The following is a 22,002-nucleotide window of genomic DNA, read 5'->3' as shown; positions in this document are numbered from 1 at the left end:
CTCTAAAAGAATTGCACAATATTTTAAGGCCCTTTAAGTAAGGAACTCAGATTAGAAACTTCTCTTGGGGGTTCAAAGCTTTGTTGTCTTTGGAAGGAGAAAGCCAATAATAGATCTCTCTGTATGTTCTATTTCATGTCACATTTCTCTAGGGTTTAATATCCTAGACATTTGGAATTACATCAGACGACGTTTTAGGAATATATTTTCCAGCAGCTGAGCATGTAAATTCCATCAGCATTAATGGAAGCTCAATGCAGAAGTTTGAGAGAAAATAAATAACATACATTTGGTTTTGCAGCCAGCTTTAATTTACAGCATACCCAAAGGGATATAAGCTAATTTATTTTCTCAGCACTCTTCTAATGTTTGATTTCCTAATATTAGCCTTTGCTCAACAGAACTCTTATAAAAATTATAATTTGACAAGAAATTCATCTCCAAACTGATGCATGAAAGTGTTCTCAACTGCAAAGCCAATTATTTTAGCAGTTTAAGAAATCGTGTCCTCCCAATCGTGTCGTACCAAACCCTGTGTTGTGGGTGGTACGATTGGATAGCCACAACACCCTATTGGTAGGTCCTTTGATGCTGGGTTTAATCAGGGCAATGGGATGCTAGCCAATCTGATCAAAGGACCTATATATTTGCATGCATGTGACCCAGAGCTTCCTCTTTTGGTCAGTGCATCGGAACACCTGCCCACCTCCCCCTACTTTTAGGGCTTGTGCGCATGACCTTGCTATGCCGTCATGTGTCGTCTGTCATTGGGAAAGGGGCATGGCAGGAATTTTCCCCACTTGGCTGATTGGCTGGTGCCATTTGGGTTTCGCCTGCCGCGTAGCAAATCGTCACAACTTGTAAGGTTACGGATAGGCTCTGGTTCAGGTGATAGGGATGGGAGAGCGCTCTCGCCATCCCTATGTGAAAGGTATTCTGTTAAAGGAATCCAGGGACTCAATGGTTTGGTCAACCCTGAGAGGGGTTGTGCCTGTGCCTGAGTCCAGGGGGACCTCTGGATGGTGGACATAGCATGTCCCCGACTTTACGCCATCCCAGGTGTTCACCCTAGGCTGACCTATGCTGGTGCCCTGGGTCAGCGCTACCTGCAAAGGTGCAGGGAGCTAGTTGAACCAGAGCCTATGCAACCACTCACCTGATGTAATCTATAAAGTTGTGGCCTAAATTCTGCCAAAAACTAAACCAAAATTTGAGTCTTGTCTGAATTCATTTAAGGGGGGAGGTTTAAAGGTCTAAACACGCAAAACGTTATTGTGGTGATTTAAGGCCAAGCTGCATATTACATTCCTGACCTGATTGTGTTTCCCCCCCCCCAATAAAATAACAACAACCGGAGCTAGGAGAGGCAAGGGAACTGTCATTTCCCACAGAGAGGGGAGGATTTAAATCTTCCCTGCCTAGTTGTGATCTCAGTAAAAATTACCCATGCGACAATTAACATGGAAGGAAAAGAACTCCCATTGATACCAAATCGAAGTTCTTTCCTTAATGTGAGTTGCTGTTAATGGAACTGGGGAAGCAAAGCTTCCTCTTCCTGTATACTTTGGTGCCACCCCACTGCCCCGCCCTCATGCCTGATATTTAATTTTCAGAAATTCACAAGATTTCTTATGGCGTCATTAACACAAGGTGCAAATTAATCCCTTGGAGATATCAGCTTTGATTTTAGAGTTGTTGACCAAAGGCCAGAAAGCCTATGAGAGTGACAGGGTCAGGAAGCCTTCTCTGAGGCTACCTCACCAACGGTACCAGCCAAAGTGCTTGACAGCTTTGTCTGCAGATAGGAGACTTTGCTGGTTTCTCCAGGCAAGATTCTGGACGTGCCTTTTACGTGAAAAAGCTCAGGTATAATGTGGAAATTAACAGTTTTTGAAAAGTATCATGAAGGCCACACAGAAGATGAATATAAGATGTTTGACACAACTTTTTTGATATCAACCTTCTATGGCAGGAAAAAAGCCATGCAGCAGGTTACTGCTTTTAATGAAGGAGTGAAATTGAATGAAGGAATGAAATGAATCACCACTTCCTGGTATAGCAAGACACCACTGATCTACTTTGAGTAAAACTTAGTTGAATATGACCCTCTGCCTAGAGAATTACCTGGGAACTTCAGAGTCCTTTCAGACATCAGAGTTTTCAAGTGACACTATGAGTATCCTGGCTCCAGCTTATGCTAAAGATTGCTAGTGGAACCTTAAATTATACCGAAGATTGCTACTAAGAAGAGTCCCCCCCCTTTTTTTAAAAGTACATTTTAATTGCATATCTGGGTTGTTAGTAAAGTACCTTAAGAGTCACTTTCCATCTCTTATATGCAGTTCTATAAATGGTGGTGGCAGCAATATCTCTCTTTCTCCCTGCAACACTTTTCTTCTGAATATACCTGCCCTGTGCTTCATATCCTGAGAGAAACTGGTAGGGCATTAATATATATATATAAAATCATTCTGTCATCGGCTGCCATCTTTCCTAAAATGCTAAGAGATGTCTCTCCAAAACTTGTTCTTTTGATACTTCGCTGAAGAAGCTTCCACTCGTTGCCTACAAATATTCCTCAACAACTTTCAATTCCCAAAGTGGTTTTAAAATTTAGTCCTAAAATTACTTGTCTACATTTTGACAACAGGGAATGGGGCGGGTGGAGGGGGGGGGGATGACCCAGGATTCCAAGTCAGCATCTGTGAACTGCCAGAGACACAGTTTTCATAGAACAACAACAAAATTTGACATATCCCAGCACCCTGTCTATCCTTTTCTGTCTATGATAAAAATAGAATGAACAGAGGACCAGTGTTCTGCAGATGTTCCAGCTGGAAACAACAAGAAACAACAACAACAGTGGTTCAAAAAGCAGCATTTAAGAGAGGCATCCCTTTCCTTTGGTCTTCACCAATCAAGCGTAAGCTAGCAGAAAAATAAACAAAAGGGAATTGAAGAGCATCACCAACAGCAACAAAAATCATACCAGACAAATATGCAGGATTTGGGCCAGTGCTACCGTACAGCATGTATAGTAGGCACAAATGCACATCTGGAAAAAAACCAGAATGCTTTAAGCAGAGGTTGGATTGCCATCTGTCATGGATGCTTTAGTTGAGATTCCTGCATTGCAGGGGGTTGGACTAGATGAACCTCTGGGTCCCTTCCAACTCTACAATTCTATGATTCTATATGACTTCTAGGCATATTTGGTGGTGGCTTGACTCCTTATTTAATCATACCCTGTATTATTGAGATGATTAACAAGTGGTGAGGTGGTAGGGAGGGATGTTAAAAATGTGGCTGGTTCTAGCTGAATCCTGACTCCAATGCAGTTGTTCATGCGCTTTCCTGTCCAACCTTTATTTGACAACCACAGTATTGAAGGCAGGGCCATCAACCCAAGAGTACCATCAACCCAAAGATTTCTGCTGATGCAATTGAATCTTCCCCCTCTCCTCACTCTGTTCACTCCATGCCCTTGCCAAATCTACCTCAGAGGGTTGAGAGAACTCCCTGGAAGATATTTGGGGAGGACACAGAGGTGGAGAGAGGGAGAATGTCACATTGCACAAGCAGAGAACCTTGTGTGGACAGCATGATTGCCTTAGCACTATGTTGAATCCCACCATGATTGTCTAAAGCATGGGTAGGCAAACTAAAGCCCAGGGGGCGGATTTGGCCCAATCTCCTTCTAAATCCGGCCCACGGACGGTTCGGGAATCAGCATGAATGGTTCCTTTTATTTAAAATGCATCTCTGGGTTATTTGTGGGGCATAGGAATTCGTTCTTTTTTTCTTCTTCAAAATATAGTCTGGCCCCCCACAAGGTCTGAGGGACAGTGGACCGGGCCCCTGCTGAAAATGTTTGCTGACTCCTGGTCTACAGCAATTTGCTCTGACACAGAAGAGCCCTGTGAGCAACCTAAATGTATACTCTAAATAATTATTACTGGAACTGCCTCTTTTCACAAACCTTTCCCCCTGTTGGAGTTCTCCATAGTTGTAGCTCAGAAGTCTTTTGGTCTTCTTTCACCCACCCTTCCCTGCTTATGTTCCGTGTTTGTTCCCCTCTTCCTCACATGCTCCTCTGTTTCTGAACCTGTCTCCACACACCAAGGCTGCTGCGATTGTATTTCATGTCTTCCACACACAAAATGTGTCCATTTCTGTCCTTCAGCTAATCTTTCTAATATTCTACACAAACACAAAAACTTCCTCCTGATGGAAGGACAGCAGGACGAAAGGACAACATAAACTTTGGCTGACACAAATTATGACAAAATTATTTCTTTTCAACGTGGCAGAAAGTTCATTTAAGCAGCAACAAACAACAGGGAGCAGAGCTCAGACAAGAAAAGAACACAGAATGGAGGGAGAACGAGTAACCACAGCACACTGCTTGAAGCACAGCCTGAGACAGCCTTTTATGGTCTCTCCTGCTAGCTGAAAATTAAGGCCTGCACCCAGGAGATGATTTGCAGCCCTTACCAGCTGTGTCCCAGATTCTAAGGCTAGTTTTAGTCGAGGTTCTAGGAGCCCCCCCCCCTTTAGAAGGAAAATTTCTAGTTTGATTTTGCTGGGTTTCGTGCTTGCAGAAGTAATCACGCGAGTTCAGAAACCAGAAGGAATTTTTTTAATATAATGTCTATTATCAAAGCCAGAGCATGATTTATATCACATGTGCTCTCAGACCTCAATATTTGTGCTTTCAGTCATCTATCAAGCTAGGCCATTAATGGTTCATTCAGGTACATCAATATAAATGGCCTAAACACAGCATGCAGTGCTTATTTGTAATTGTGGAAGTTTATCAATCAATCACCTGAAAAACAAGTGCTGCTGCATACAGGTAAACTCTAGTTCTTAGTAGGTATAGTCTCTCACGACAAATGGATCTCCAAACAGAGAGAAATTATATGAGGGCTGCAGCTTATGCCTTTTCATTCTTGCCTGTCAAAGAGCAAAACCAGGGAAAGTCCTGGGTATTGTTTCAATTTGCAGTGGTGGAAAAACAGCTTCCTTGTTTAATTTGGAAGCTCTGTGCAGGACTGAAATGTCAGTATCCCAATGTAACCTCTCACACAGGGAGGGAAATCGCTCTGTTAACAAACTATGTACTGAAAATCAAATGAAAAAGGTGGCAGTATTTAAGGACAGAGTTTCTCCCTTTAACATAACTGTAGGATTGTTTCTTCCTTAGAGAACATAGTGATTGAATTAATTATTATTATCATTATTGTTATTTTAATTAATTAATATTGTGTGCACAGTCTGCTTAATGTTATCGAATGTGGCAGCTTTTCCTTCATTGCTTTGATTCATAGCTGCCAAGTTATCCCTTTTTTAAAGGGATTTTCCCTTATGCTGAATAGGCTTCCTCGCGAGAAAAGGGAAAACTTGGCAGCTATGCTTTGATTTGCCCAGGCAGAGGTTTAAACAACAGCCCAGACTGTAACGTGGAGGGAATGTTAGTTCTGTTGGTCCCAATTACATACCTTTCAACTCGTGCATTTTGGATGGGTACATAGGAACAGAGAAAGCTGCCTAACACTGATTCAGACCATTGGTTCATCTGCCTCAGTGTCATCTAAATTGATTGGCTGTGGATCTGCAGGGGCGTGGGCAGGGTTCTCACCTAGTCCACCCTGGCTTCCATGCATTGAACCTGTGACCTTCTGCTTGCAAGACAAGTGCTCTAGTTCTGAGCTATGGTCCTTCCTTCACAAAAGGATATTCATGCATTGATTTCCCCGATTTCTCTTTCTTTTGCATCCAATCATTCTTGTGCTCCAAATCCACTTTCCCATTTATTTTTTTTACATTGTAAAATTACAGGGAGGAGCAATTGAGAAATCCCAATGTCTTTTGGTACTATCTTTGTGGATTTGTGCATATTTTCTTAGAAATATGCCACCCACACCATTTATTTGATGCATTTAATTGTTCCTGAGGACTAAAAATGGATTCCTGGCTAGATCTAATTCATGAGAAAGAAGTGGTACCGATGTTTGGAAGTTGCTTTTTTAAAAAGGATATTTGTACAGGAGTACTATTTCTTTCTTCATTTAACACATTTACACCCTAATGAATCAGAGCAAAACCACAAGAATCAAGAAATATCTATATCTGAACTTTGAATTCTGTTTTTTTTTAAATAAAAAAATGCATGTTCAAAATCCCAATGTGAATGTAAAACTGGAAATTTCTAATTCAAAATTTGAATACCCAAATAGGAAAGCTTGGGTGTATTTGGAATGTTTTTGACTCTTTGTTTCGGCTTGAGTCACTTACCAAATATGCCATTTGACATTGCGGGGACACATTGATGGCTGAGATATATGGGGCAACCATTTTATCCAAACTGTTAACAGATTTAGGACATGATAAGGGGCCTGTTTCACATAGTTTCTCTGTCAAATCAAAATTGATGGTCACAGAAATATTTCTTGTGGTCAATTCAAGATAAGAAACTTCAGGAGAAAGTTTAGAGTTAAATATGAAGAGGCTGCCACCTTGTGGTTGCAGAATTGATTTTTGTCCATTGTTCATTTTGGTTGCATTTATTTAGCTCAGGCACCCCCAAACTTGGCCCTCCAGATGTTTTGGGACTACAACTCCCACCATCCCTAGCTAACAGGACCAGTGGTCAGGGATGATGGGAATTGTAGTCCCAAAACATCTGGAGGCATAGCTGCCAAGTTATCCCTTTTTTAAAGGGATTTTCCCTTATGCTGAATAGGCTTCCTCGTGAGAAAAGGGAAAACTTGGCAGCTATGCTGGAGGGCCGAGTTTGGGGATGCCTGATTTAGCCTGACAAATGCCATGCACATTCTAAGATGCATGTGAGGTTTATAGTTGCAAGTGGTACCCAAACATGGGAAGATTCTCACTGGAATATTACTTCTTTGGGAGATCCTGCTGTGATTATTCCCCTCACTATTAGTGGGATTATGCTTTATCATGTACAAGTAATTCAAATATGCTGCACTCCATGGCAAGGTCAACTCGATAGAATACATGCAAAGTGCCCTCAGCTATCATATTATGGGCCACCATTGGCGATGCGAATCACTGTGCACGCAGGGAACTTTAATATGTAAATAAACTGTTATTCTATTGACCTTCATGCACCTAGCCCTCAAGGTCTGGGAAATTGTAATTTAATGTACATATTGGTAGCAGACTGATCCTCCACATATTCATGGTCATCCAAGCCAGACCATATGAATGATTCAGCCCTGTTTTAGGCTAGGCTGTGGAGTCTGCAAGATGAACTTTCTTCTACCAAAGGCAAATGCAAGATTTTCTTCTTAAAGGGACTCTTCTCTTACGAATCTGGCTTAGCGCTGCTGTGCAACCTTGCTAAGCCTTTCTTCTTAGCCTGCAGCTGATGTGTGGTTTCAGGGGAGCATCTTGAAAACAGTTTCCCCAGCCCATTTATGGCCTATGTTACCCATGGGGCTTCTGAGAAACAATGGTTTGTTGTTTAGTCGTTTAGTCGTGTCCGACTCTTCGTGACCCCATGGACCAGAGCATGCCAGGCACTCCTGTCTTCCACTGCCTCCCGGAGTTTGGTCAAGCTCATGTTCGTAGCTTTGAGAACACTGTCCAACCATCTCGTCCTCTGCCGTCCCCTTCTCCTAGTGCCCTCAATCTTTCCCAACATCAGGGTCTTTTCCAGGGAGTCTTCTCTTCTCATGAGGTGGCCAAAGTATTGGAGCCTCAGCTTCACGATCTGTCCTTCCAGTGAGCACTCAGGGCTGATTTCCTTCAGAATGGATAGGTTTGATCTTCTTGCAGTCCATGGGACTCTCAAGAGTCTCCTCCAGCAGCATAAGTAACAATGGTTACTTATGGGCTATTCTGAAAATGTATTCTCCGGTCAAATATGAAAGTGAATAGATTTGAAATCAATTCAAATTGCTTCCCTACACCCGTTCACATATTCGTAAGTGAACATGTGAAGTGTGAATAACTTTGACAATCTTTGAACAAAATGTGCCACTAGCAAGTCAAAATGTGTACAATGAAAGTGGCAATAGATGGCAGGCAGAGATTGACAAAGGTCAAGCTTTATTGCCCCCACTAAATATAATTAGGATGTTTGTGGCATGCAGAGAACATAGAAACCTTGCGAGAACACTTTGGCAATATAAAACTAGTTGAGTGCCTGGGATGGGGGTGGGGATGGGTCTTTTATCGCTTCAGGATGCATGCGAAAACCCTGGCTTATTGTTCTGCTGACCTTCAATATAAAGAGATAAGGAAGCATGTCTGCTTACTTGAGGAAGTAATCATTAATGAGAGCTTTGCCTTTGGAAAGCCAAAGTCCTCTGCACTCCCCAGAGAGAAATCTTTAACTCCATATATTTGACTTGCATGTATCTTATGCGCCAGATGTTCTTTTCCTTTTAACAGAGGAGTTAATATTTCCCTCTCAGTCACACACTTGAAAGGACAGCTTGCAACACACACACACACACACACACACACACAGAGAGAGAGAGAGAGAGAGAGAGAGAGAGATTTTTATACAAAACAAAGCCAACACCAACTTAAGTATGAAAAAAGGCAACTGAAATTAGACTTGGCAATATAATTAAAATAAAGCAAGGATACACTGAGTAAAGTGATGTGTCATTCTACCTTGTTTCAGTAAAAGAGGCCATTTGTTTGTTTTCACATATTTAAAAGAGTATCCGAAGGAAGGGAGAGGAGGAATTTCTCTCCAGCTACTGAAGATAGGAGAAGAAGCAATGGAGGTAAAATATAGAAAGATAAAAGACATCTTACAGCAGCCCATAGCTGGACATTCTAGGTGGTATTCACCCAAGTTTTACTCATAGTAGGTGCACTGAAATTAATGACTAAGTCATATCCATTAATTTCAGCGGCCCTTAATAAAACTTAGTTAAATGCCATCCCTTGGGAGTGAGATAGTACGCAGGGTAGCGTTATTAATTGGGGGAGGGGCAGACTCCCCATAATTCCTGGCTTTAGCAAAAGTTAGAAATAATCAAGGTTTGATTTAATTTTGCCAAACACAGAAACCTCCTGGATTTAGTTATGCTAATGAGCCAAGCCACTTTGGCAGAGCCAGCTGGATGGGCCATTAAAAAGGTAAAGGTAAAGGACCCCTGACAGTTAAGTCCAGTTGCAAACGACTTTGGGGTTGCGGCGCTCATCTTGCTTTTCTGGCCGAGGGAGCCGACGTTTTTCTGCAGACAGTTTTTCCGGGTCATGTGGCCAGCATGACTAAGCAGCTTCTAGCGAAACCAGAGCAGTGCATGGAAACGCCGTTTACCTTCCTGCCGGAGCGGTACCTATTTATCTACTTGCACTTTTTGGCATGCTTTCGAACTGCTAGGTTGGCAGGAGCAGGGACCAAATAATGGGAGCTCACCTTGTCAGAGGGATTCGAACCGCCGACCTTCTGACCAGCAAGGGATGGGCCATTAGCAGGGGACAAAGGCAGATGCGGTGATGCCCATCAAGGAAACCATCAGAGGGAAAGACTGCCAGGCAAGAGGCTATGAGGTCCCTTCTTTGCTGGGTGTGAGTGGGCCGAGGCCGAGGCCAGGTTTAGGGTTTCAGCTTTGCATGATGTAGGCTGAAGGAAGGTCCTTGGAGTCAGTTAGCAGTGAAAAGAAGGAAGAACAGAACTCCATGTGAGATGGAATTGATCAGGCTGGAACAAAGAGACACAGAGGATGGCTTTTTGCTGTCCCTTGAATCCAATGATGCCCTTAAGGGGAAAGGAAGATCCTTATAGAATGTGAGTGCTCTGCAATCGTTCCATCTAGGTGCAGGTTGTATATACTTGTAAATAAAACCATATATCATAAAGACACCACAGTCTCTGCTGTGCCTCACTGTCCCAAAAGAGAACACAGACCCTGGTAAGTGTGCCTGCAGCCCCTGGAATCTCACACTGTGGTGTGTGCAGAACAGCTAGCACTTAAATCAAAGTCGGCTATGTTAAAGTTCTTCGATAGTAGTAAATATTACTAAAACAAAATTGTATTGTATTCATATAAAAAATAAGTGCCTAGTACAGCCAGAACACTGGGAGGCAAGAGTAGGTTTAATTTGTCGGGGGTAATTGGGTAGAGTGCTACTCACATTCCTTTTCTTGTATTTCCACAAGTTAAAGGACTTATCCCCCTGTGGGAAAGAATACAGAACAGAAGTGTGCCTGCCGGCCATGTTCTTGGTGTCAGCATTCCTACAAGCCACCCGCCCGCCACCTTGTATTCAGCTGAAAGCATGGAAATGTCTGCAGTGCAATGTATAGCTTTATTTATATGTAGAAGCCTCTGGGGATCTCTGCATAACCAGGGTCCTAGGTATGGTGTCACTTGTAAATATATGTTGGCTGCAGTGTTGACTGCAGCAAGCACATGCACACACAACTTTTAGGAATCAAGTGCCTTTTGTGGGCCCAGCCCTGCTCAGAATACTTACCTGACACCATTTCAGATTGCCCATCTCCTAACCTTTGGGCAGGTCTTTTGTCAGACAAACTGGCTATCAGCTCATTGGCTATACTTCTTTCTGTGCCAGCACAAGCTGGCTTTGTTCACACTGCAAAGTCCCAATGACCTCAATAGGACTCAGATATCCTTGGCAACAGGATCTCTTAGCTTCTTGTATTTTCCACATGAAAGGTAAATCTGTATGAAACTGCATTTTGATGTTGATGATTTTGTGCGAACACCACAGATCCCACAAGAAGCATTTGTCTGGCAGCCCTCCAACTTTTGGCTGGTGCTTGTGCACATAGACTGTACTGCATAGAAACCATCTCAAGTTAAACACTGTGAAGTTCCATTTATTTCACTGAAAGAGCTCACATCTACCCCTTTGAAATCAATGGTACTTACGAGTATTTAACTTTGGCTGGATTGGCTCTATCCATTGTCTATGCCTGGAGCTTTAATTAGAAACTGGCTCTTTTGGAAAGCTAATGAACACACATTCAAGAGAGCATGATTCTTATGCTCAATTAATTCCCCTCAGAAACAAGACAATAGCTTCATGAATTAATTGGGCTCCTTAGAAAGTGGCAATTTCCATTCATCCGGGATTCTAAACAAATAAGTCTAAATAATACAGCCTCAGGTTAAGAACTTAATAATATACTCTACTACTAATTCTGCTTTACAGGTAGACGTGAAAGCATTCAAAATCTTCTTTGTGTTTTTTTCCTGATCTGTGAAGCTGCTATTTTATTGAACTCATATATACGTTGATCTGTTATATTAAGAGCATTGATCCCTGCAATAGGGAAAAAAGAACATCAGCCATCAAAATGATTCTTCCTTTTATCTTGCTGTGAAACTTCTTGCTCTTGTCTTTTAATGGCTTCAGTAACAAATGCACACACTTCAAGGAATGGAATTCAGCTCAGTATTATAAACTTTTATAATACATTCCTTGACAAACCATATGTTGAGGGCTGTTGACTATAGGCAGTCATTTCTTTTCCTGACACCCCATTTTCTTTCTCTCTCACTGCTACACCCTCAGTTTCTACTTGTCCTGAATGTTGCTGGGAGAGGAACAGATCAATCTTGCCAGAATTCTGAACCGATCGCTTGTAGAAGGCTTTTGAAATTAGACTGAGAGCTGCTTAATATTAGGCTGATGGTCCCATAAGCCCTGCGGCTGTTGTCCACCTCTGCTTTATGGAGTGTCTAGGTGTCAGGTAACTGTGAGATGCGCAGTAAGGCCTAAATCTGAGCTAGGGTTTGACAGTGATGAACTCTAGGACCTATTCTGCCTGGAAGGGTCTATGTCCTGGAATAGGTAAATTAATAATAAATGGAAGGATTCCTTTTAGCATCTGCAGAGTGCTTTTTGGCGTGTTTAGACCTTTAAACCTCCCCCTTGAATAAATTCACACAAGACTCAAAATTTTGGTTTGGTTTTTGGCAAAATTTAGACCACAACTTTATTGATTACAGCAAGTGAGTGGTTGCATAGGCTCTGGTTTGACTAGCTCCCTGCACCGTTGCAGGTAGCGCTGACCCAGGGCACTACTATAGGTCAGCCTAGGGTGAACACCTGGAATGGCAGAAAGCCGGGGGCATGCTATGTCCACCACCCAGGTGTCCCCCTAGACTCAGGCACACCTCCTCTCAGGGATGACCAAACCATTGAGTCCCTGGATTCCTTTAACGGAATACCCTTCACATAGGGATGGCAAGAGCGTTCCCCCATCCCTATCACCTGAGCCAGAGCCTATCTGCAACCTTACAAGTCGTGACGATTTGCTACGTGGCAGGTGAAACCCGAATGGCACCAGCCAATCAGCCAAGTGGGGAAAATTCCTGCCATGCCCCTGTCCCAACGACAGATGACACACGACGGCATAGCAAGGTCAAGCGCGCAAGCCCTAAATATAGGGAGAGGTGGGTGGTTCCGATGCACTGACCAAGAGAGAAAGCTCACGGTCACGTGCATAGACATATTATATAGGTCCCTTGATCCATTTGGCTAGCGTCCCATTGGTGAGATTAAACCCAGCATCAAGGGACCTACTAATAGGGTGTTGTGGCTATCCAATCGCACCCACCCACAACACAAGGGTTTGGTTGCCAGGTCTCACTGCAACACATGCCCTCTTTGAGGGAGGACACAATTTGTTACCATCTTAGGCTTAGGTTAGAGGGCTTTCAGGAGTCTTTGATGTCAATGCCTTAATGGTAAACATAGGACTCTACTTCCCCATATTTAATGCAAGCAATGTTTCATTTGGATGCTACAGATAAGCCAGGGCCGTCTCAAGCATGTCGGGCGCCCTGACGTCGTGGTGCGGAGGTCGCTCCGGTGCCCCCGCCCTAGTGGGCGGGTGCAGCGCGCAGCGCAGCGCCCCTGCTGGCCCAGTGCCCCGGCGCCACCCAGCCTACCCCTAGAGCTGGCCCTGGGATAAGCAGTAAAAGCTAAAGAGGTGTTAAGTGGTGCTCATATCAGTTTTTGACTCTCCCTGATATATTATGGTAAAAAGAACTTGTATTCAAAAGTCCCATTAATTTCTAGCCAAGTATGTATGTTGTAGTCCAGTCCTATTATTTAAAGAAAGGGAGAGAGAGAGAGAGAGAGAGAGAGAGAGAGAGAGAGAGAGAGAGAGAGAACCGTATTTCATTCATAATGACTTTAGGACAGATATACATTTAAACAGAATGTGTGTACTTCATAGAGTCAGGATTATGCTCACCAATTTTCTAGTATTGTTTGTATAGATTGGTTCTATACTAGTTTTGTTCTGTATACGCAGGATCCCATTAAAATATGATGTCTATATATCACTTTTTGGAGATTCCAGTCTAACACTGAAATATACTCGGAGTCGAGAGTGAATTTCATGCTCTTTATTCGACTTGTAGTAGCAATAGGAGAAGAAGAATGGCTCTTTCCCCAAAATGTCTGCTTATATACATTATTTACACAATGGGCCTTGAGTGATTGGCTACTTCAGGGCTGTACCTGTGGGCCAATCAGGCTGCAGATTGGCTGCTCCTGCAGGCCAATCAGGTTGCAGATTCACCTGGAGCTGGATTGGGTGGCTCCTGTGGACCAATCAACAGTACATAACAAACACCCACCTAGTAGAATAGAACTTATGCTTCTTTCCTATCACCATAGGAAATCAATCACAGTCTTTTGGGATACAAGCTCTCCTTTCAAATGTTGAAGCAAAAACACTGAAAGCAGCTGCTGAAGTCACTCTCGTGTGCCCCCTTCTTCCATCAGCTCTGGTGCATGACAAGCTCTTGTCCATCAAAACAAAACCATTTATTCCTTAAGAGTCCTAACTTACTCTTATATAATGTTGCACAAGTAGATGGGCATGGTGATTTGGAGGACAGGACAGATGAATTAGATGCCATAAGAAGAGAATCTCATTGATAGAGCTCATGTAGATTCCTGCTGGCTGACAGAAGTATCCTTTTAACAATACAGTGTTTGGGAGTTGATAATTATATCAGTGATATTAAATAGGCATCCTGAATTTGCTTAGGCAAATTTTTGTACTATGTTGCTAATTGAAATTGGGATGGTGGAAATGTGAAATATAAAAATTAGAAATAGGTCAATGGAAAAGGGGCTTTTGGTGTGAGAACAATATATATAAAAGGCTCCACAAGATTTATTACATAGGCTCTTTTAAAAAGAAAAACAGATACTTTCCCACTTGCCTGTCTAAAGTGATGAAAGTAGCAAATATTTAGGTCTTCTTAAACCAGGGCAGAAGTACAAACAAAACAATGGAATCATTAATAAGAGATGCTCTAGTTTTATGAGAAGATACTACCCCAGGAAAGAAAAAAAGAATAATTCTTCTCATCTTGTGGTAAAAGTATCCTGCTGACATAATGATAAAAAAGAATCCTTTGAAGAAAAAAAGTGTTTCAGGAAAAGAAAGTGCAGCTTCCACAGCTACTGGGAATTATGAATGCTTAGCTTTATTTGCTGACTTAAAGAATTTATGCATAATACACCAAAATGTGTAAGTAGCTTCTGGGGGTCAAATGGGTTGAAAGCCTTTGACTCGTCATTTGCGAACACTGAATTCTCTGGTGACCCTAGCAAAGTTTCAGCTGCTATTATGAAACAAATTCTTCTCTCATTCTTATTCTTCTAATTCTCCAGGGTGCTTCTAGAGTGCTGCTATTTTGGGGTGGGATTTAGTTGCATACTGGCAAATTCTGGTTGCGCAAATGAAATTGGTTGGAAGGTCTTGTGCAACAAATCCAGTCCCCCCAAATATCAGACTTGTTGAGGTAAGAAAATTGTTTGGGAAATGCACTAGGACGTGTGGCATAACACTTGCTTTGATGCAATGTCATCTAACCACCCCACAAACAAACCAGAATGAATGCTCTTTAAATAGCCAATTTGTCTATTCAAATCAGGATGAATGCTCAATAAACAGGTCATCTGGCAGCATCCCTAGTTAATACAGTAATGGTAAAGGAAAGGGCAACTAGAATCTAAACAGGCCTTTTGCTACGGTAGTTCCATGTGGTGGCTTCCTCTGTTGGTTCAACTAGTTGAGGTTCATTTATCAACAACAGGCTTTCAGCAACCCAAGCGTCCCACAATTCATACCTCACTGTTGGAGTCGGTTGACTCGACTGGCTTCTGGCCCCTTCCAAGGCCAGAAATACCCCAAGCCTGTCCCCACTTCATAGCTGCCAAGTCTCCCGTATTTCCCGGGAAATCCCCATTTTTCCAGCTGTTTCTAGCTGAAAAAATGATTTTTTTTTGTTTTTCCCCGGTTTATTTTGGCACGGCGGCCATTTTGGAACTGGGCGGAGCATGCTCAGAAGCGACTTTTGATGCTGCTCTGCCCAGTTCCAAAATGGCTGCAGTGCAACTTCTGACGCGGCGGCCATTTTGGAACTGGGCAAAGCAGCATCAAAAGTCACTTCTGAGCATGCTCCGCCCAGTTCCAAAATGGCGGCAGCGCTACTTCCGGTCTGCTACTTCCGCCCGGTCCCTTATTTCTCCGACAGCAACTTGGCAGGTATGCCCCACTTCCTGCTGATCTTCCTTTGTTCTAATCGCTTGCTCCGCCTTCTACCTATTGGAGACTCAGGTGCAGCCCATTCCTCCTCCTCTGGAGTTGAATCCGACCCCCTCCTACCACCTGCATCCTACTCCCTCATCTCTGTGCTGCTGCGAAAACTTACAGGCAGTATTCCAGAGCGAGAGGGGCTCATCTCACTTTCGTTGTGTGAAAGAAGCAAGTTTCTGTTTTCCTCTGCCTCTTCCTCCCCGTCTGCAGACTCCTCTCTGCCGGCCATGTCTCTGACACCTCCCGACACGTGAATGCTTGTGATCTATCTGTAGCAGATAATTGAGGGGCCTGCCCCCTCAAAAAAACATCAAAAATATATCAGGGCCCCCCCAAAGTGCCTCGGCCCCCAGGAGGTGGCACCCTTGATCTGTAGTGTAGTGAAAGTCAGTCCCTTACAGTTACTTAATTCTCAGAAATGAGGGAAAAGAGACATAAGCAAAACTTTCCTTTGCTTATGATCCCGTCTCACCAGCTGTTTGTGGGCAGCCTCAATTTCAAAGCTTGCCTACTTAGGTTGGTTAAGACACATTATATCTTCAGTTAAAGAGCCTGCATGCCTGCAAATGTGTGTGTCAGGTGTGTGTGTGTGAGGAAATTAGCTCACAACTGAAAGAGCCCTGGCAAAAGACGAATGGGTTGATATTTGGCCTCATCAGCTGTTTAACTTCTTTTCCTTAACTTTAACTTCTTTCTCTCAATGTCAGGCTTCCTCAACCTCGGCCCTCCAGATGTTTTTGGCCTACAACTCCCATGATCCCTAGCTAGCAGGACCAGTGGTCAGGGATGCTGGGAATTGTAGTCTTAAAACAGATGAATTCTGTTTGAAATTAGCCATTAATTAAACCTTCTATGCAAAGTATGCGAGAATAGGTATTCCTGAATTGACAATATAGTGATGGAACAGGTGTCTGTAGCGTTTGCACAGCAGCAGCAGCAACAACAAATAGTGTTTCATGTTTTCCCCTCTGTGTAGCGTTGCCAAAAATAGTGATTTTAATCTTTTGGAGCTGTTTTCACTACTTTTCCCACCACATTGCCATAAATCCGTGTTTTCCCTGACATTTTGCCAATTTGGTATAATTCCCCCCTGATGTCATTTTTTACACCCAGAAACCAGGACATGTGTCAGGGAGTAGACTCAAGAGGCAAGATGAAGAATGGTGGAGATCACTGTGAGGCTGCAGGAGAAGAGGGATGAAGCATTGATTTACAGCAGGGGTTTGAGGAAAGACACAGCTCAGAGATAGATGAACAGAAGACTTGGGAAGTGTTAGAAGAAGGGAGGGGGAACTGTGACAGAGCAGCCAGCTGACATGTTGTTACTGAACAGTATTTCTGATCCCCCTTCTCCCAAAACTCAGTGTTTATTAAGAGTGCAGGAACAAAGGAATTACAGTGGTACCTTGGTTTGCAAACACAATTCGTTCCGGAAGTCTGTACTTAACCTGAAGCGTACTTAACCTGAAGCGAACTTTCCCATTGAAAGTAATGGAAAGTGGATTAATCCGTTCCAGACAGGTCTGCAGAGTACTTAAACTGAAAATACTCAAACCGAGGCGTACTTAAACCGAGGTATGACTGTAGAGACATTTGACCATGAGTGGCCACCGTAAGGGAAGATGCTGTGGCTAGGAAGGAGGGAGGAGGAGCCTAGTTTGGGGCAACGCCATTGTTAAGGCTTGCTGCGTTCTTTTGTCTCTTGCTATTATGATTGAATAAACTCATTAAAAAGGACTCTCCTTGTTTTCTCTGCTCTTGCTGCAACCAGGGAGGAATACCTTTCCTGAAGCCTTGACAACATGTCAACATGCTTCCTGACTGACATACGGCAAGCCTATGTGAATCTAGTTACAATTGGTCTTGCCCAGAACTGAGTTATCAAGAAAATCTAAAAACAGATAGTAAACACGGGACATTTGAAAGTCAGCCGTAATTGCTTGTGAGAGGGACATCTAATCATTTTTACTGTTAAACCCTGTTCATTGCACAATGTGTTGGGGGGTCTTACAAATCGTACATTCCTACTTCCCTATTGCACCTGAGATATTCTCTTCCCATTGACTTGAGATATTGGTTATGCATTAACACAGAGATAAGGATTCCTTTTACGTGAAGGCACATTTGCCAATAATTGTGAAGGGAACCTCGGAAAGTATTAGGTTACTGGAAGGTAAAGAAATGGCACATTTTTTACATTTGCTGAACTAAGTACAAGATTAGAACAAATGGCCCTTAAGGCTCAAGTATTTTACTAAAAGATGGAATATGTGAGGCATTGTAAATGAATACTATGAATAAATTCTATTGTTCAGTTCAAGCCGTAGCAGCACATTCAGAAGATATATTTCCTTGTTTCAGAGCCAGAAGGTTCATTTAATCATTTAATTTTTCATCATTTTTCATTGTTTATTTGCCACATTTCTTAGGCATCTCATAACCAAGGACTGGGTGATGAATGACTAGATTTTATTTATTTAAAAAATCAACAATGCAACATTAAAACAGCAACCCCCCCAAAAATATATATATCCTACAGAGTATATAAATAAAGAGTATACAGTATCTTTAATAACTTTTAAACCCAACCCTTTAAAGGAGGTTGATGTTTAAACCCTGCCCCACAATCCTGAGGCTGTTCACGTTTCTCTGTGATTACAATTTAGCATAATTTTAAAAATGCCCATTAACAGCAATTAGGCAATTCATGCTATATCTAGTTTGGCCCTGAAAGGCATAGGTCAGTGAACTGAGTAATAGAATCTTTCTACCGATGCAATATTTTCTGATTTTCTTTTCAACTGACACTCAATATTTTGTGGCTACTGAGCATGTTTACTCCTTGCTGGGGGTTTTAGTTGTTGTTTATAAAAGGAGAAAGATTTTTGTACTTCTGGATCCTCAGGGTTTCCCCAAGAATCATTTTGCCTCATTTCGGATTCATTTCTGCTGACGCTATCTGAGTTTACTATTAAAAGGGAGTGATTTTTAATCAGCCCAAAAGCCACAAATATATGTTTGCTCTTCTGTTGAAATAGAGATTCCTTCATTATACCAGCCTAAGAATTCAGATTTGTTATTAAGATATTTAATCAATATTTCTAACAATATGATTAGTTGTACTGGGCTCAACGTGATATTCATTGTCCAAGAAGAGAACTCTTTGCGTGAGGGTTGTGAAGTTAATGTTCCCTCACAAATCCCAATTGGTATTTGGCCTGAAGACCTCCTTGGTGTAATGGAATGGCATTACTACTGTCAGGCTTCTCTACAAGTTGTTAACCATACTTTTCTGCTTTAATATTAACACTGGGGTGAGGTGGGGAATGCATCCAGGGCAATAGTTCCTTCCAGACTGTTTTCTGCTAGATGAGTTGAAGAACTATGTACCTTTAGAAATTAAAATGTAACTGAGGCAGGCACTGCACCAAGGGGTAAAAAAATTAGCAAATCAAATTAGATTTTGCCACATGAAATTCATTCCTCAGAAAAATGTACTGTATTAAACTTTTAAAAAAACAGCCACCAGGTAGGTTGTATCTATATTTCATCATTCTGAACATTACGCAACTTACATTAAAAATAATGACTTGTCATACATAAAACATTTGCTTTACAATTTTTCTAATCCATAATTGTTGCACTGTAATGTGAACTTGGTGGAATCAGTTCAAATGCTGCAAAATTCATTTTCAGTGGCAGTAACCATATGCATATATCATCTATCTATCTATCTATCATCTATCTATCTATCTATCTATCTATCTATCTATCTATCATCTATCTATCTATCTATATCATCTATCTATCATCTATCTATCTGTCTGTCATCTATCTATCTATCTATCTATCTATCTAAGCAGGTATAGATAAACCAAGTTCTCAATGAGTTGTTCAGCTCATTTCTTGGCTGAGCTCATTTCTTCAGGCAGCTACTTATAAATCAATCAATATAAAAACCCTTTCACATAGCAAAATGAAATCTCAGGAAGAAAGGCTTAGGCTTCTTTGTCATCTTCTGAACATCTACTTTTCTTCCACTACACCACACATTGAGAACTCAACCATGTGAGCCTAGGAATGGTCCAGCTCAGAAAAATGTTTATTGCCTTAGTAAGAACCAGGCCTCAATTGGGCAGAAGCAAAACATTTGGGCTAAGATCCAATTCTCCCATGGGTGGAAGGAAGGCATAGCTGCCAAGTTTTCGCTTTTCTCGCGAGGAAGCCTATTCAGCATAAGGGAAAATCCCTGTAAAAAAGGGATAACTTGGCAGCTATGAAGGAAGGGCAGAGAGTGTCTGTGTGTGAATGACTGAGGGTTGCCAAGGAAGTAGGTGGGGTGAGACGGAGGAAGGCGATAGGCTGACCAACTGGTTCCTCTTCCTCCTCTTCCCCTTAATCCCTCTCACTGCTCTTAATTGTGCAACCACAGAGTCAAGAGCTCACAGACCATGTGAGCATGACCTCTACTACACACATATTCAGCTAACCACATAGTCCTTGCAAGCCGCAATGTTGCAAGTTGAGGGCTGAAGCATGTTACATAACATGTTTTTTTCTTGAGGGACAGTCCGTTTTCTGGTTCTTTCAAATCATATGAATTGGTTAGACCTTCCCTTTTTAAAGGGTTCAGCTCCCTCCCTTGGCGGGAGGGGGATAGATGACATCAGTTTGCAAGCGTGTGCATGCAAAATCCACACAAAATCCCAGCACACCTTTTCCTTTCCAGATCCCAGAACCACCTATCCAGATTGTAAGATGTTGCTGAACACAGTTATCCTATAGTAAGTACAACCAGATTGACTGTGCAATAAAATAGGCCAAGCATCCCCAAAGTTGGCCCTCCAGCTGTTTTGGGACTACAACTCCCATCATCCCTAGCTAACAGGACCAATGGTCAGGGATGATGCAAACTGTAGCCCCAAAACATCTGGAGGGCTGAGTTTGGGGATGCCTGAAATAGGCTGTGCAGCATTCTTAGACTTTACAAAAGTAAGCTGTTTCTGCTCAGTCTGCTTACACTCCCTGTTTCAGAAATGGCAGGATGGCAACATGCAATTGTGGAGGCTCAGGTCCTTGATGTGAGACCAGGGGTATCCTGGTTTTCACCTGTGAAGTGTTGGAGAGAATAGTCCTGTTCAGACATTTGATCTGAATGCCTGCAGAGGGCAAAAGAGACTCGCACAAACTCATGTCCTCTAGCTTCATTGTTACTTGTGCTTGGTAGATGATCTGAAAGGCCAAAACATGTACTAGACAAAAGCATGTACATTCTGTCCATGTTCCTGTGAACTCTGCCTATTCTAGAGTATGCAAATAGGGGGAAATTAACTGCACACACATACAGTGCAGGGGCTGAGACTCTTTCAGGCATTGTACTGAAGGTGCATACAGAGTGCGACCAGGAGGTGCAATCCCAACAGGTCTCATACTGAATAGCCTCCTGTCATTTAATCAGGTCAACACGATATATTTAAGACCCTCATTTGCTGCTTTAGCAGTCATTGCCTTCCCTGCTGAGAATTGAGGGAACTGTAGTTTGCTAAAGGTGCTGGGAGTTGTAGCTCCGTGAAGGCTCTCCTAACAACTCTCAGCTGTCTTAAACTTCACTTCCCAGGATCCTTTGGGGGAAATCCATGACTGTTAGAGTGTTATAAGGGTGCTGTAAGTGTATAGGGTGCATGCAACTGTGTTTAACTTACTAGACATACAGTAGCTGCACAGCAAAAGGCCTCAACTGATCCCTGGGAATACTCAGATCAAGTACGGTAGATCATGCATAGGCAAACTCGGCCCTCCAGATGTTTTGATGTTTTGAGACTACAATTCCCATCATCCCTGACCACTGGTCCTGTTAGCTAGGAATGATGGAGTTGTAGTCCCAAAACATCTGGAGGGCCGAGTTTGCCTATGCCTGAAGTAGATTGTCTGAGAAGTGACCGACCCCTACACCACCAGAGGCTTCTGTCCAGCCCCCTTCTGCCCAGGAACCACTTCTGATATGTCTTGTTGGTGGGACTGAACCTGCAGAGGAGGCACCGGGTGACAAGTCTGGCTCAGAGCTGGCAATGTCTTCTCCCAGTTGCCTAGGAAACAGAGATGCTAGTGCTGGCTTGTACAAACTCCTCAGGCCAGGCCTGCCTGGAGGAGTGCTCATTTGTCTGCGCAGTCCAAAGATGCCTCTTTTACTTGCCACATTAAACCTGTGCCCACCCTTAAAAGCAAAGGGCAGGGAGGTGTGCTGCTCATGCATGTCACATGCTGTTCCTTTTAACCCTTGCATTGCCTTTGTACCGTACTGATTTCAGTATTAAAGATTTTGGCAGAAACCTTAATCACTCAGTTACAGCCAGGACACCTGCCACGGCCCTCTCCTCTGCATTCCCTAGAAAGGGTGCATTTGCAACTGATCC

The sequence above is a fragment of the Zootoca vivipara genome, chromosome 1, assembly GCF_963506605.1.
Source record: "Zootoca vivipara chromosome 1, rZooViv1.1, whole genome shotgun sequence".
Taxonomy (NCBI): Eukaryota; Metazoa; Chordata; class Lepidosauria; order Squamata; family Lacertidae; genus Zootoca; species Zootoca vivipara.
The sequence above is the reverse complement of the archived record's forward strand: the minus strand, read 5'-3'. Positions refer to the sequence as shown.